Source organism: Schistocerca americana, chromosome 8, assembly GCF_021461395.2.
Source record: "Schistocerca americana isolate TAMUIC-IGC-003095 chromosome 8, iqSchAmer2.1, whole genome shotgun sequence".
Classification (NCBI taxonomy): Eukaryota; Metazoa; Arthropoda; class Insecta; order Orthoptera; family Acrididae; genus Schistocerca; species Schistocerca americana.
In genome coordinates, this window is record NC_060126.1 from 364110916 (window position 1) to 364126047 (window position 15132).

The 15132-nt window shown below is 43.0% G+C and overlaps 1 long non-coding RNA gene across 1 annotated transcript in view; it reads right to left on the reverse strand.

Annotated features, from left to right (window-relative positions):
• Window positions 1–9849: 9849 nt before the first annotated feature.
• LOC124545400 overlaps window positions 9850–15132 on the reverse strand; it is a 134726-nt gene continuing 129443 nt past the window's right edge. The window contains exon 3 of the long non-coding RNA XR_006967615.1: window positions 9850–10474. This is a non-coding gene — a long non-coding RNA (uncharacterized LOC124545400). The remainder of the gene's footprint in view (window positions 10475–15132) is intronic.

The window sequence follows — 15132 nt, forward strand, 5'->3', positions numbered from 1 at the left end:
GCGTATTGTGACGAACCAGTTGCTCGGCAACCATTGACCAGACGCTTTCAGTTGGTGAGAGATTTGGAGAATGTGCTGGCCAGGGCAGCAGTCGAACATTTTCTGTATCGAGAAAGGCCCGTACAGGACCTGCAACATTCGGTCGTGCATTATCCTGCTGAAATGTAGGGTTTCGTAGGGATCGAATGAATGGTAGAGCCACGAGTCGTAGCGTCCACCGTTCAAAGTGCCGTCAATGCGAACAAGAGGTGACCGAGACGTGTAACCAATGGCACCCCATACCATCACGCCGGGTAATACGCCAGTATGGCGATGACGAACACACGCTTCCAATGTGCGTTCACCGCGATGTCGCCAAACACAGATGCGACCACCTTGATGCTGTAAACAGAACCTGGATTCATCCGAAAAAATACCGTTTTCCCATTCGTGCACCCAGGTTCGTTGTTCAGTCCACCATCACAGGCTCTCCTGTCTGTGATGCAGCGTCAAGGGTAACCGCAGCCACGGTCTCCTAGCTGATTGTCTATGCTGCTGCAAACGTCGTCGAACTGTTCGTGCAGATGGTGTTTGTCTTGCAAACGTCCCGATCTGTTGTCTCAAGGATCGAGACGTGGCTGCACGATCCGTTACAGCCATGCAGCTAAGATGTCTCTCATCTCGACTGCTAGTGATACGAAGCCGTTGGGATCCAGCACGGCGTTCCCTATTACCCTTCTGAATCCACCGATTCCGTATTCTTCTAACAGTCATTGGATCTCGACCAACGCGAGGAGCAATGCCGCGATACGACAAACCGCAATCGCGACAGGCTACAATCCGACCTTTATCAAAGTCGCAAACGTGATTGTACTCATTTCTCCTCGTTGCACGAGGCATCACAACAACATTTCACCAGTCAACGCCGGTCAACTGCTGTTTGTGTATGAGAAATCGGTTGGAAACATTCCTCATGTCAGCACGTTGTAGGTGTCGTCACCGGCGCCAACCTTGTTTGAATGCTCTGAAAAGCTAATCATTTGCATATCACAGCATCTTCTTCCTGTCGGTTAAATTTCGCATCTGTAGCACGTCATATTCGTGGTGTAGCAATTTTAATGGCCAATAGTGTATTTCTGATTCTTGGAGGTGTGATGAAATATTTGCATTTTGTAACAAGAACAACAGTGGATAAACTATGATGCCGTGTGGTAAGAGAGGAGCGGACGTTGTTTGGCAGCTGCCTGCGTGCCGAGTTGCCATGCCAAGACTCTCACTTGTCGCTCTCCAGGAGGGACTCGGAGGCCGCTGCACGGGGTGGGGCAGCGTCGCCGGCCTATCGCTTTCCCTGATTCCCGATAGCCTGCCCTGCGCCTCCCTCGCTCGACCTCGGCGCGGACCCTGTGGCTCGCGGTCAAGCAGGGCGCATCCTCCCCTAACAGCCGCCGTCACTCTCGGAAAACTCTTAAAGAGGATTTGCCGAGATTTAGCCAGCTCGGCGACCACCAGTCGAGCCCGTAAACGAGGTGGAGCCGTGACTTTTCGCTGTACAGCACTATTAGCTATTTCTTTCCGTTTCATCTCTAAGCGATAAACCACTGATTATTTCTGCTCTCTAATAAATTTGTTTCCAGATTGCTGGAATGTTTTTCTCTTGTTTTAGAGAAACACAGTTCTGATTTACATCTTTACTCGAACGTAGTTCCTTGTGCCTCTGTCATAAGTAGTTTTCCACTTTAATTTTTGTTTTAATCTTTGATTTCGTTGATACAAGATTAACCATTACACTAGGTAGCCTTCCACGGATGAAAGTCAACAAAGAAAATACCGACTGGGACTTTGAATAAAGCGCAAAAACGTGTTTGGGTACTTGCTGCTCCATACGGGAGGACTAAACACTTACCGATACTGTATTTAATAGATTCATAAACTGACCTCTTCATTAGTGGTAGGTGGACTAAATAAGACTTATCCGTGCTTCATTACGGTTTCTACAATGTACAGACATTTACAGGGTAGATTCCTCTTTCTTCAGGTGTGAAACAAAGTGATCACTTCAATATTGACCTGTTGTTGGTGTTGTTGTCGTTATTATTGTTCCAGAATGAGATTTTCCCTCTGCAGCGGAGTGTGCTCTGATATGAAACTTCCTGGCAGATTAAAATTGTGTGCCGGACCGAGACTCGAAGTCGGGACCTTTGTCTTTCGCGGGCAAGTGCTCTACCATCAGAGCTACCCATGCACGACTCACAACCCGTCCTCACAGCTTCAATTCTCCCAGTACCTCGTCTCCTACATTCCAAACTTCACAGAAGCTCTTCTGCGAACCTTTCAGAACTAGCACTCCTGAAAGAAAGGATATTGCGGATATATTGCTCAGCAATGTCGTGCTTGGGTAGCTCTGATGGTAGAGCACTTGTCCGAGAAAGGCAAAGGTCCCGAGTTCGAGTTCCAGTTCGGCATACAGTTTTAATCTGCCAGGAAGTTTCGTTATTATTGTTGTTTTTGTTGTTTATGTTGGAGGTGGCAATGTTGCTCCTGTTGTTGTTGCTGCTGTTTTGAGTCCGAAGACTGGTTTCACGCAGTGTTCCATACTAACCTGTAGTGTGATGGTCTCATCATCTCTACGTAGCTCCTGCAAGCTAGATCCACCTCAACCTGTTACGCAATAATCTGCCTTGGTCTCTCCCATTAGTTTTTACTCCCCATTAATCCCTCCATTACCAAGTCAACTACTACATGGTGCTGCAGGGTATATCCTATTAGGAGAATCCTTCTTTCGGTCAAGTTGCGCTATAAATTTCTGTTCCTCCCGCTTCTGTACGAAAGCACTTCATTAGTTATCAAATACACACATCTAATTTTTGTCAATTTTCTGAAGCATCACTATTAAAACGCTTCTACAGGATGTACATTAAGTCCGGGAACACTTCCAATAATTTATTGCACAGGAACCAAACGCTGTACAGATACACATATGTTATTTTGAAGAGAAACTCTGAAAGTCTTCTTTCATATATACCGCCAAAGCGTAGTTTGGTAATTTTCCGATAGTCATCGCTAGTCGCAAAGATGGTGAGTTCAGGTGCGTAGCGAGCTTTCTGTGTGTTGGAGTTCGACAAAAACAAGTATGCTACAGCTGTTAGCTGATGTTTAGGACCAAGTACGATAAGAAGCCACCAACAAGGAAGGCCATTTACCATTGGTACAACAAATTCGTTACGACTGGATGCTTGAGCCCGGCAAAGAGAAGCAGATGTCCCAGTGTGAGTGAAGTGAATGTGGAGCGCATACGAGAGACATTGATAAGGCGTCCAAAGAAATCGGTGCGTCCTGCATCCCGTGAACTCGAAATGGCTCCAATGACAGTGTGGAATGTCCTGCGAGAAATGCCGTCTATGAAACCATTCACGTTGGAGCTAGTGCAGAAGCTCAATGACGACAACAAAGACAAGCGTTTGGAGTTTTGTTATCAGTTGCGACAATTGAATGAGGATGAGGATGGCATTGTTGTTAATTTTTAGCGATGAAGCCACTTTTCACACTAATGGGAAAGTGAAAAGGCATAATTGTTGAATTTGGGGTACAAAGCATCCACACGAATGCACTGAATTTGAGTGTGATTCCCCAAAGTGCCTTGTCACGTCGAAAACTGTAGGGCCATTCTTCTTCACTGAGAGCACTGTCACCGGATATTCCTACTTGGACATGTTGCAGCAATGGCTGATGCCTCAAATGCAATCGGACTCTCCGTTCATCTTTCATCAGGATGGGGCTCCACCCCATTTTCATCATGAAGTTCGTGGGTACCCGAACACGGAGCTGCCTCATCGATGGATCGGCCGTGCTACAGAAGGGGACAGCTGTTTCAAGAAGCGACTGCCACAGTGCTGGGACGGATATGGCAAGAATTTGATAACTGTAATGACGTCTGCCGGGTCACTCATGGTTCGCATGTCGAATGTTTGTAAAAAATAAACTTTATGAGTTTCATTACAAAATGCAATATGTATAACATCTGTACAATGTTTATTTCATGTGCAATAAATAACTGAAAGTGTTCCCAGACTTAATGTACACCCTCTATTCTCTTGGTGTCTGCACTGTTCATCGTCCAAGTTTCACTCCCGTATAGACCTACGCTCCAGACAAATCCTCTCCGAAAAGACTTCCTAACACTTAAATTTATATTAGACGTCAATTATTTGTTTCTTTTGCAGAAATGCTTCATTTTACTGAAAATCTGCATCGTATGCCCCTCTATTTCAGCGCTCGCCAGTTGCTCTGCAACCCAACTACGCAAATAACAAATTCGTCTACTACTTCTAACGCCTCATTTCTTAACAATTCTCTCGGAGTCAGCTAATATGATTCAGTTGCACTCCTTAATTTCACTTTACTTTTGTTGATACTTACCTCATAATCTCTTTCCTAGAGACTCCGCATACCGCATTGCCGTCCCGACAGAGCAGAAATGTCAGTGACAAACTTTAAAGTTTTTTTTTTCTCCTCCATGAACTTTATTTCCTTTTCCAAATTTAACGTTGGATTACAGTAGCTAGAAATAAAAATAAATTATCAGCAGCATTACGTTGTCTTACATGTGTGTTGATTTGTAACCCTGTTCAATCTGTGACAGTTACAACCTGTCTATGTTCCTAAGATGGCTTGGTTTCTAGTGTTAATTGTTTCACCTGTGACTCATGTACCCAACCCGCACCGACACTATTTTGTGGTGACGTTGCTGTCTCAGTGCATCAGACACTGGATGGCTCTCATTTAGAGAGGAAGCGCTTTTTCTCCAAAGCACCTCCACAGCTGGAGACGTCCCCTTACATTCACGAGGCCTCCAGACTTCTGTGTGAGGGCATACTACCTCGACGGACTAACTCACTGTTAAGAAAGTGCTTATTTGGAGTATTGTTGTGCGGCTGTGCTCGACCCTAAGTTATGTCTTTATGTAGTGATAAATAGCATCAAAATTTCTCTCCTGTGGTAATGGACGAGCAGTTTACGACGCTGCTGTTTTTGCACTCTGCTATGAAGTTTCTCTGAGATCACACACTAAACAAACGAGGCTCACGATTCAGAACTTTTTTTGCGAATAAAGCCTAATACTATACCAATGTATGATGTCTGTTCCTTCGGACATGTCCTGACTAGAAAGCAGGAGATTCCGGTTCGAATCCCAGTCTGGCACACATTTTCACTAGGCGCCGCTGAATCCGCATGAAGTCAAAATGGTTCTGAGCACTATGGGACTTAACATCTGAGGTCATCAGTCCCCTAGAACTTAGAACTACTTAAACCTAACTAACCTAAGGACAAAACACACATCCATCCCCGAGGCGGGATTCGAACCTGCGACCGTAGCAGCAGCGCGGTTCCGGACTGAAGCGCCTAGAACCACTCGTCCACAAAGGCCGGCGCATTAAATCAAGATGCAGCTGTCATGATGAGTTCCTTCCCTTTCCTTTCCTCTCTCCCACCTCCATCTTCATTTACACGAAAACCTCAATTTTTTTTCTATTTCTTACGAAATATTAGGTACTGATAACAGCAGGTGTAATTAAGATTAAAATAACATACGAATGAGTAGAGTTATACAGCGTGATCCCGCACTACACTACAAAATTTTCAAAGATGTGTGCACACTCAGCTATAGAACGAAAAAATATTTCTGGAAACAACCCCGCAGGTTGTGACTGAGTCATTTCTCAGCCATATGCTTCCTTCGAGGAGGAGAGAGGCGGGACGTAAGTTTGTGAGGTAGGCTCATGAGTAGGGCGTGGATAACTCAGTTGTTGGTAAGAGCAATGCTCGTGTTGGAGTCCCAACGCGGTACACAGTTTTAATCTGCCAGGGAGTTTCACACAGAGCACACTCAGCTGAAAGGATAAGAATTCATTCATAAAAAGCTGCTTACATCCTAAAGTATGAACCCCGAGGTCGGAAAAAGTACATGAAACGTTGTTTTTGAAGTGCAAGCCAATATGGCTGCGAAACGTAGACTATGAGAAGCGGGGTGACATCGAAACAATGAAACGATTGGAAATGTTTGAAATCTGTGTTAAAACAACCTTTTCATGATCTGTGACACTGATGGATTGAGTAATGAAGCCTTCTTCAACGAGAAACGAGGAAAAGGTTAGAAAAGATATAATGGAGAGATATAATGGTTGGACACACAGTAAGGCATGAGTAGTTGCTAAAACTATAGTTTAATGTATGCTGGAAGCAGGGAATCTTAAAGGCTAGGCCTGAATATGAGGCGCCCGCGGTGGCCGTGCGGTTCTAGGCGCTGCAGTCCGGAACCGCGGGACTGCTAAGGTCGCAGGTTCGAATCCTGCCTCGGGCATGGATGTGTGTGATGTCTTTAGGTTAGTTAGGTATAAGTAGTTCTAAGTTCTAAGGGACTGATGACCTAAGATGTTAAGTCCCATAGTGCTCAGAGCCATTTGAACCAGCCTGAATATGAGTAAACAAAGCAGATCGTCAGGGGTGCGACATGAGGCAGGAAAGCTGTCTAGCAACAGAAAAGAGAAACTGTATCTAAACGATCTTAGGGCTGATGACTGAAATGACAACAAACGAATGCCTCTTTTTACACAGGCAATTTTGATATTTTTCATCCCAAAGGCGTTTTCCTTTTAAGAGAAAGACGTCTTCAGTAACTGGTCGGATTTTGCACACAATTTTTGTTGTTGTAAGAATTAATGGTAAACATCAGATATAATGACTAACGACTATCGACTGTCGCTGAACCTATGATAACAGATGCGGTATATATGTTTCGTAATGGAAGATGATGCTTAGTTTGTATGTTCACTACAAAGCAAGTAATAGGAAAAGTGACTAAGCAAAGGCGTTTCATAAAATGCATAAATCAAAACAAACTGGGAAATTTTAAGAAATAAAGGAATGTCATTTTGCAAGACCTGTACAGGATTTATATATAAATAATAAAATATTAATAAAAATAGGGGACAGCAGACATAATATTACTGGGATAAATCTAGGGGTTACAAAAAGGTATTCCCTTTCATAAACTCTTTTTATATGATGTAATCAGAACTTGGATACGTTCATTAAAAATTTTAAAATTACAAATTTGGTTTTTAGTGCAATGCTTTTTCTTGGTGATCAAATAATTGTTAGTCAGAATGAAAATGACCTACAAGAAGCTGTTTTTATGGAAGTAAAGCAGCCAGAGAATACAATATAAACATCGCCATTACGAAGACAAAATCAACAGCATTTTTGGGATACTAGCCTGTGCGTATTGAAATCGAGATTGATAAGGGGATCATAGAGCGAGTAAATACATTCAAATACAGTTTTATACAGGGGAAAATAATGAAATTCAAAATAAGTTACAGCTAATTGACTATTTCTGTACAACGACACACAGAACGTTGGATAAGGAAGTCCACAGAGATACTCTATTGAAGTACTTCAAGGTGATCGCTATACCTGCGCTGTTCTATGCGTGTGAAAACTGAATCCTTAACAAGAGAGATGGAAATAGAATAGAAGTATGTGAAATTAACTTCCTTGAATACTTGGTTGGATATACTTAAACGGATAAAAAGAGAAATGGTGACATTAGAGATGAACTGAATACGCAAAACATAACAGACACAATAAAACAATATCAGTTAAGGTGGAAAGAGCACATAAACAGTAAGACAGATGCAAGAACCACTAAAACAGTAAAGCAATATAAACCATGAGGCAAAAGATCTTCAGGAATAGCAAAGCACAGATGGCTTGAACAATTCTGAATGCGACAGAATGTACCAAAAAGCCCAACCCCTGATGCAGATGATGATGAAGATTTATGACATTCACATGTCTCTTAAAATTAATTTTTACATATATTGACGACACTTGTGTTCTTTCTTACGGGGTCACAGGTCGAATACGCGCTTGCCGACCCCTTCACAATTTTCGGCTTATTACTGTTGAAATCATTCGTTTTGTTGCTGATTCAGACATTGTTCAATGTGCACTGTGCAATTCTAACATTTCACTCATGATGATGAAATCAATTAAGATATGTAACACGAGAAATATGGTAATTTTGATTCCAGGAGCGCTTGTTTGCAGAGCGTCTGTTGACTTGTTTGCGTGCTGAAGTGTTAACAAAGTCGTCAACTTTTTTCATATCACCCTTTCCAGAGACATTTTACTAAGCAACGACTTAAATGATGCTTACGAATAATTAAAGCGTCTCAAAGCCCATACCGCTGCTAACATAACTGTAAGCTAAAATCCATTTTTCGCATTACATTATGTACTTTTTGGTGTGGTTTGGAATCATTGGACCAGTTATAAGTGCGAACATGCTGTTAATCTGACATACTTAGGCATTTGCGAAGTCAATCCACAACACGGTGCCGCCTGCTAAAGCAGAAAGTCATTCCAATTTCGGTTGCATTTTTAATCTGATTTTCAATGTTTATTTTTCTCTCATGATTTGACATTTTGTCTTTAATGTTATGTACTTCTAATGAATCGAAAGTGTCTGAACAATTTAAAGATGCTATGAGGTCATATTTTTGAGTATTCCAGCGTCAGTAATGTAATTTCAAGTCTTGTTTCTGTCGGGTCAGAAGAGCTCCCTCCTGTACAGGTCGTTGTTCGGCTGGGCAGGCTATTAAAAAGCACTCGGGCGCGTATTTCAAGCGCAGGGCGTACCAGAATGAGCCCTCGCGTAGTCTGCGGCTAAAGGACGTCAGGCTGCTGCCCATGTCAGTACTCTAATAAAACATGCATTAACCGGGGAATCTTCACAGAGTGGAGTGGAACAGTATCGGCCGGCATCATTTTGTCGTCTAGTATCTTCACGGCTGTGACGTAAACAACTTAATACCTCCTGAGTTCCTCGCTGCACACAGGCACACGAAGGTTCAAGTGTACCGTAAAAAGCTGTGTAACGACCACTGTAATCTCGGCTACGCTAAGTGATCGGCTGCATTCTCCGGCGACGGACTTCTTGTTTTATGGACGACCGTCCTCTGTCTGCTAACTAGGTGTAAACGCTGACTTTCTTAGGGACCTAATCATTGCTTTTGTTTGATGAGGTCCACTTGATATTTACTGGTTGCTACTGTACAATGTTGCGAATGAGTAACGAAAAGCATTGATTTCTTCTCAACTTTTTAAAATCTTAGTGGCGCATATTAAGGGCCATTAAGGAGCTTCTTGTAGAGGTGAAATGTGTAAGAAAGCAGAACTGGTGAAGAACAAATTAGACGTTTTTGAAATACAGGATGTCTCAAAAGGTACAGTAAAACTTTAATGTGTTATAGCAACCAAACTAATTAAGATATTCACAACGTTTTTGGCTTATGTGACACAGTAGTTCACCAAGTTTCTATACTATTCAGTCCTTTTCGTAATGTGCGCCTTTTGTGGCACGCACAACATCCAGCCTGTATTCAAGCACGATCCGCACTCGGCACAACATATCCACACCAACTGTGGCAATGGCAGCCACGATTTGGTTCTTTAAATCAGTTATGCAGTTCACAGGCGTTTGATGGACACTGCCCTTCATATAACCCCATTGAAAGAAGCCTAACGGTTTAAGGTCAGGTGATCTAGCAGGCCAGAGAATTGGACCACCCCTGCCCATCCAGCGATCTGGAAACACGTGAGCTAGAACATTTGACACAGTCTGAGCCCAAAGTGGTGGTGCACCATCTCGTTGTAAAACGACTGTAACTTTGTAACTTGGCGGCCAGTCAGTTGTGGTAACGCAAACTGCTCCAGTATAACAGAGCAACAGGAGCAATAGAATTACTTTATCAAAAAAAAAAAAAAAAAAAAAAAACAAAAAAAAAAAAAAAAAAAAAAAGGAAAAAGACGTCCCACAATGCGATTAACCTTCAAACAACACATTCACTTTCGGGCGGCAACGTACTTCATCCGTCACAGTATGCGGAGGATTGATTGTGCCCCAAACGCAAACATTGTGTTTGTTTACCGTACCACACAAGTGAAATGTTTCTTCGTCAGAAAATTCTAGGTTGTTTAGAAAATATCCATCCTTCTCTAAACTGTAAAGAACGTCCACGACGAACTGCATACGTTGTGGCTCGTAATCTGGTGTCAATACTTATAACAACTGCAGCCGGCATGGATACACACGCACACGTTGCCGAAGGACCCGATGCACTGTCGCTCCAGGGATTTGCAGCTGCTGCGATGAACTCTGAACAGACTTCCGTGGAGAACGTTGAAATGCCTACCGTATCCATCCTGTTTCGGGTTCACTTGTTCCACGTCGTCCACTATGCTTCAAATCAACGCTTGCTGTGTGCATAAAACGTCTGTACCACCTGCGTACCGACGTCTGCGAGGGTGGGTGTTTCCGATACCGTGCCTGGAAGTTCCCTTTGACTCTATTCTTCCGATTTGATCTAAGTGAACCATTCCACACACTGAGCCTTTTCTTGAAGCGTTATCATTATGCTTCAGTCACGACAACCTGGAACACACACAAACAAAACTTGTTGAGGTTGTCCGTTACATAAGCGAAACATGGTGCAAATATATGAATTAGTTTTGTTGCTATAAAAAATTGCTGTTTTAGCGTACATTTTGAGAGATACTGTACATTGTTACAAAAGGATATTACAAGAAATTGACTACAAATGTTTCGAAAGAGAATGTCTTTACAGTAAACGTTTCGGAGGACTGTACATCTATCATCAGGCAAATTTACTTAAAATTAACGTAACACAGGTGGTTGTTATATTTTACTTACCGGGAAAATTCTGCTCTGTTTATCAATTTCAAAGACTGTTTCACTGAATAGTATTTACATTAAATCATTTGCTTTGCTTCTTCAAATACTATGACTAGAACGTAAATATGATTCGGAGAAACAACCATAAACCACCATTAAAGGTCAGAAAAGGTCCATAAATTCATGCAAACAAACCAAGTAACACACTATTACAGAAACTATCATCTTGAGCTGACTTTTCTCTGCGAAATCTCATTATTTGTGTCTATGACAATAGATATTTTTTTGAAAATTCTTATTTTTTTCACCTGTGCATGTTTCAGTGACATGTCGTTGTCGTTAGTGGGTGTAGGTAATATGTCAGTACCGTTCATCATTTTTTATTTTTTTGGCTGCAGTCCAAACATTCTCGAAAATTCTATGATTGAAATATCTCTATTAGAACTCCGTGTCGAAGAAATATTATTATATCGTTACTATTGCTGTTATTATTATTATTATTACTATTATTATTAGCAGCAGCAGCAGCCGTAGTAGTAGTAGTAAATCCCCTATTATTATAGATTTTAATTGGTATCTCTAGTCTACTAATCAACACCCCAGTAGAGGTAGTCTTCTCGGATACCCTGTTTCCAGGCCATATTCTTGTTGCAGTCTTCAAACTAAACATTGGGAATAGACATAAGCACACTATCTGCACTGGGTATTGCCAGCACAATGATTTTGAGTTACAGATTGTTAAAATAGTCACAGGTTGTTGGAACAGAACGTACTCATTCCTGCTTATACACTGCCTGATGGAAAATAATGTGAAGCACCCAGAAAACTCCGTCGGATGGCACTGTAGCTTTGCTCACATACAAACACACACACACACACACACACACACACACACACACACACACACACATACCACCGGTGGTTATGTAAATAATTAGAGTTACATTTCTCTGTGACAGATACAACGGACAACACACTAAAACTCTACACTGCTGTTGCTAACTGGCGTGGCAGGGTATATGAGGAGGCATAAACAGTGTCACATATTGAGTGATCCTTGAAGGACACGTTGTAACGTTCTTTAAAAAATAACTTGTCTTATCCAAATTTACTGCGTGATGTCTTGGTTTAGCAAAACAGATTCCGTAATTTAACTTGTCTCTACCAGGATTATAAAACCAGGGCCGGCTGGAGTGGCCGTGCGGTTCTAGGCGCTACAGTATGGAACCGAACGACCGCTACGGTCGCAGGTTCGAATCCTGCCTCGGGCATGGATGTGTGTGATGTCGTTAGGTTAGTTAGGTTTAATTAGTTCTAAGTTCTAGGCGACTGATGACCTCAGAAGTTAAGTCGCATAGTGCTCAGAGCCATTTATAAAACCAGGATTATAAAACACACACAATATTACAAATCGGGCATACCTAATCAAGCTATACATTAGATATGATGACAAATACTTGATTACTACATTCCAGGGTCAGTACCGTAAAATTAGCAAGATCCACATTGCGTTGCTGCATACTTAAAACTAATTATACAAAATTTCATTACCTTACAGAACTGTATTATGCTGCGTCCATAGCCAACAGCTCATTCCCACAGCTGGCCACTAGCTTTAAAGTCTTACATGCTACCTTTCACACAGTGCGACGGCAACTGCTACTACGCTCCGTGCGCCCCCACTTAACAAGCGATTCTGCCACTCAGCAACATCTTTGGTTCAGTGGTATCAAAGATACAACCTCTTCTACGTATGATAGCCATTTTATATCATTTTTCATGAAATTTATTACAAAATCGGGCTCCAGGTACAAGTGGATCCCTCACAACGTAAATGCGGCGTAGCCATGTAAGACAGTGTCATCAATCATCAATGCAGTTCCTTCCCTAAATACTCACACGAACGAAAAAATGGCTGGCATCGAAATAAGCGTCCAAGGCATAGAAAAGCAACTGAAATCACTCAAGAGAGGAAAGTCCACTGGACCTGACGGGATACCAATTCGATTCTACTCAGAGTATGCGAAAGAACTTGCCCCCCTTCTAACAGCCGTGTACCGCAAGTCTCTAGAGGAACGCAAGGTTTCAAATGATTGGAAAACGGCACAGGTAGTTCCAGTTTTCAAGAAGGGTCGTCGAGCAGATGAGCAAAACTATAGGCCTATATCTCTGACCTCGATCTGTTCTACAATTTGAGAACATGTTTTTTGCCCGCGTATCATGTCATTTCTGAAAACCCAGAATCTACTCTGTAGGAATCAACATGGATTCCGGAAACAGCGACCGTGTGAGACCCAACTCGCTTTATTTGTTCATGAGACCCAGAAAATATTAGATACAGGCTCCCAGGTAGATGCCATTTTCCTTGACTTCCGGAAGGCGTTCGATACAGTTCCGCACTGTCGCCTGATAAACAAAGTAAGAGCCTACGGAATATCAGACCAGCTGTGTGGCTGGATTGAAGAGTTTTTAGCAAACAGAACACAGCATGTTGTTCTCAATGGAAAGACGTCTACAGACGTTAGAGTGGCCTCAGGCGTGCCACAGGGGAGTGTTATGGGACAATTGCTTTTCACAATATATATAAATGACCTAGTAGATCGTGTCGGTAGTTCCATGCGGCTTTTCGCGGATGATGCTGTAGTATACAGAGAAGTTGCAGCATTAGGAAATTGCAGGAAGATCTGCAGCGGATAGGCACTTGGTGCAGGGAGTGGCAACTAACCCTTTACATAGACAAATGTAATGTATTGCGAATACATAGAGAGAAGGATCCTTTATTGTATGATTATATGATAGCGGAACAAACACTGGTAGCAGTTACTTCTGTAAAATATCTGGGAGTATGCGTACGGAACGATCTGAAGTGGAATGATCAAATAAAATTAATTGTTGGTAAGGCGGGTACCAGGTTGAGATTCATTGGAAGAGTCCTTAGAAAATGTAGTCCATCAACAAAGGAGGTGGCTTACAAAACACTCATTCGACCTATACTTGAGTATTGCTCATCAGTGTGGGATCCGTACCAGGTCGGGTTGACAGAGGAGATAGAGAAGATCCAAAGAAGAGCGGCGCGTTTCGTCACATGGTTATTTGGTAAGCGTGATAGCGTTACGGAGATGTTAGGCAAACTCAAGTGGCAGACTCTGCAAGAGAGGCGCTCTGCATCGAGGTGCAGCTTGCTGTCCAGGTTTCGAGAGGGTGCGTTTCTGGATGAGGTATCGAATATACGTATTGCTTCCCCCTGCTTAGACTTCCCGAGGAGGTCACGAATGTAAAATTAGAGAGATTCGAGCACGCCTTTCCCGCAGTCGTTCTTCCCGCGAACCACACGCGACTGGAACAGGAAAGGGAGGTAATGACAGTGGCACTTAAAGTGCCCTCCACCACACACCGTTGGGTGGCTTGCGGAGTATAAATGTAAATGTAGATGTAGAATGCCTGACCCTTTGAAAGAGGCCTCAACGGGAGTCTCAATTTGGTGCCTGGTCTAATCCTGCAAAATCCAGAGATGTGGCGAATTCGGACGTGACAGTGGCCCGATGTTGGACTGCATGGCAGCGGGCGTGAAGGGCATGTTCGTCTACAATGCTCCGGTCGACCGTATCTGACCACAACAAGGGGGGACTGCCTTTCGGAGCACCAAGGACACCATAACCCCTTCACATCTGCGCCTGCTATTCGAGAACAAGTAATGGAGTCCCTGCAACACTCTTTGTCGTTCCGCACCATTGATCGGAGACCAGCAGCAGAAGGACTAGGGAATTACCGTTTCACGTGTACGCTGTAGCGAACACCACAAGAGAAATGGCTCGATTTGGTGCCGTGACCGGCAGGAATGGACTGTTGATGAATCGCAATAGCGACGAATCGCGGTTCTGCTCTACTATGGATGACCAACGTCGGCGATTATGACGGCCACCTGGACAGCGGTCCATTCTTCCAGTGTTTTGGAGAGCTACAGCAGTGTTATCCTGGCGTCATAGTGTGGGGAGCCATCAGTTATGGCTCAGGTCATCGCAGTACGTCAAGAACATCCTGCGTGATATTTTTTGTAAGAAAAATGTAAAAAGGTGTCAAGATGGACAATCCCATTGACTATGATAATGATGGAGGACTCGTATAATGATTCTGTGTCATTTATAGATACAAATCTTGTGTTACCTCTATAGCAGCAATACCACGATGCCGTTTATCGACAGGCTGTGCTCGTCTCCATGAAGTGTCTGTGATACGCTGAGATACTCGTATGGCCAGCAAGATCCCAAGATATGCCCCCGATACAGGATGTGTTGGACCAGCTTGGACATCACCTCCGTCCCAGAACCCGTATCCAGAATAACAAAGACCAATTACAACAGTTGCGAGCCAGCTTTCCTCACTAGAGTACAAGATCG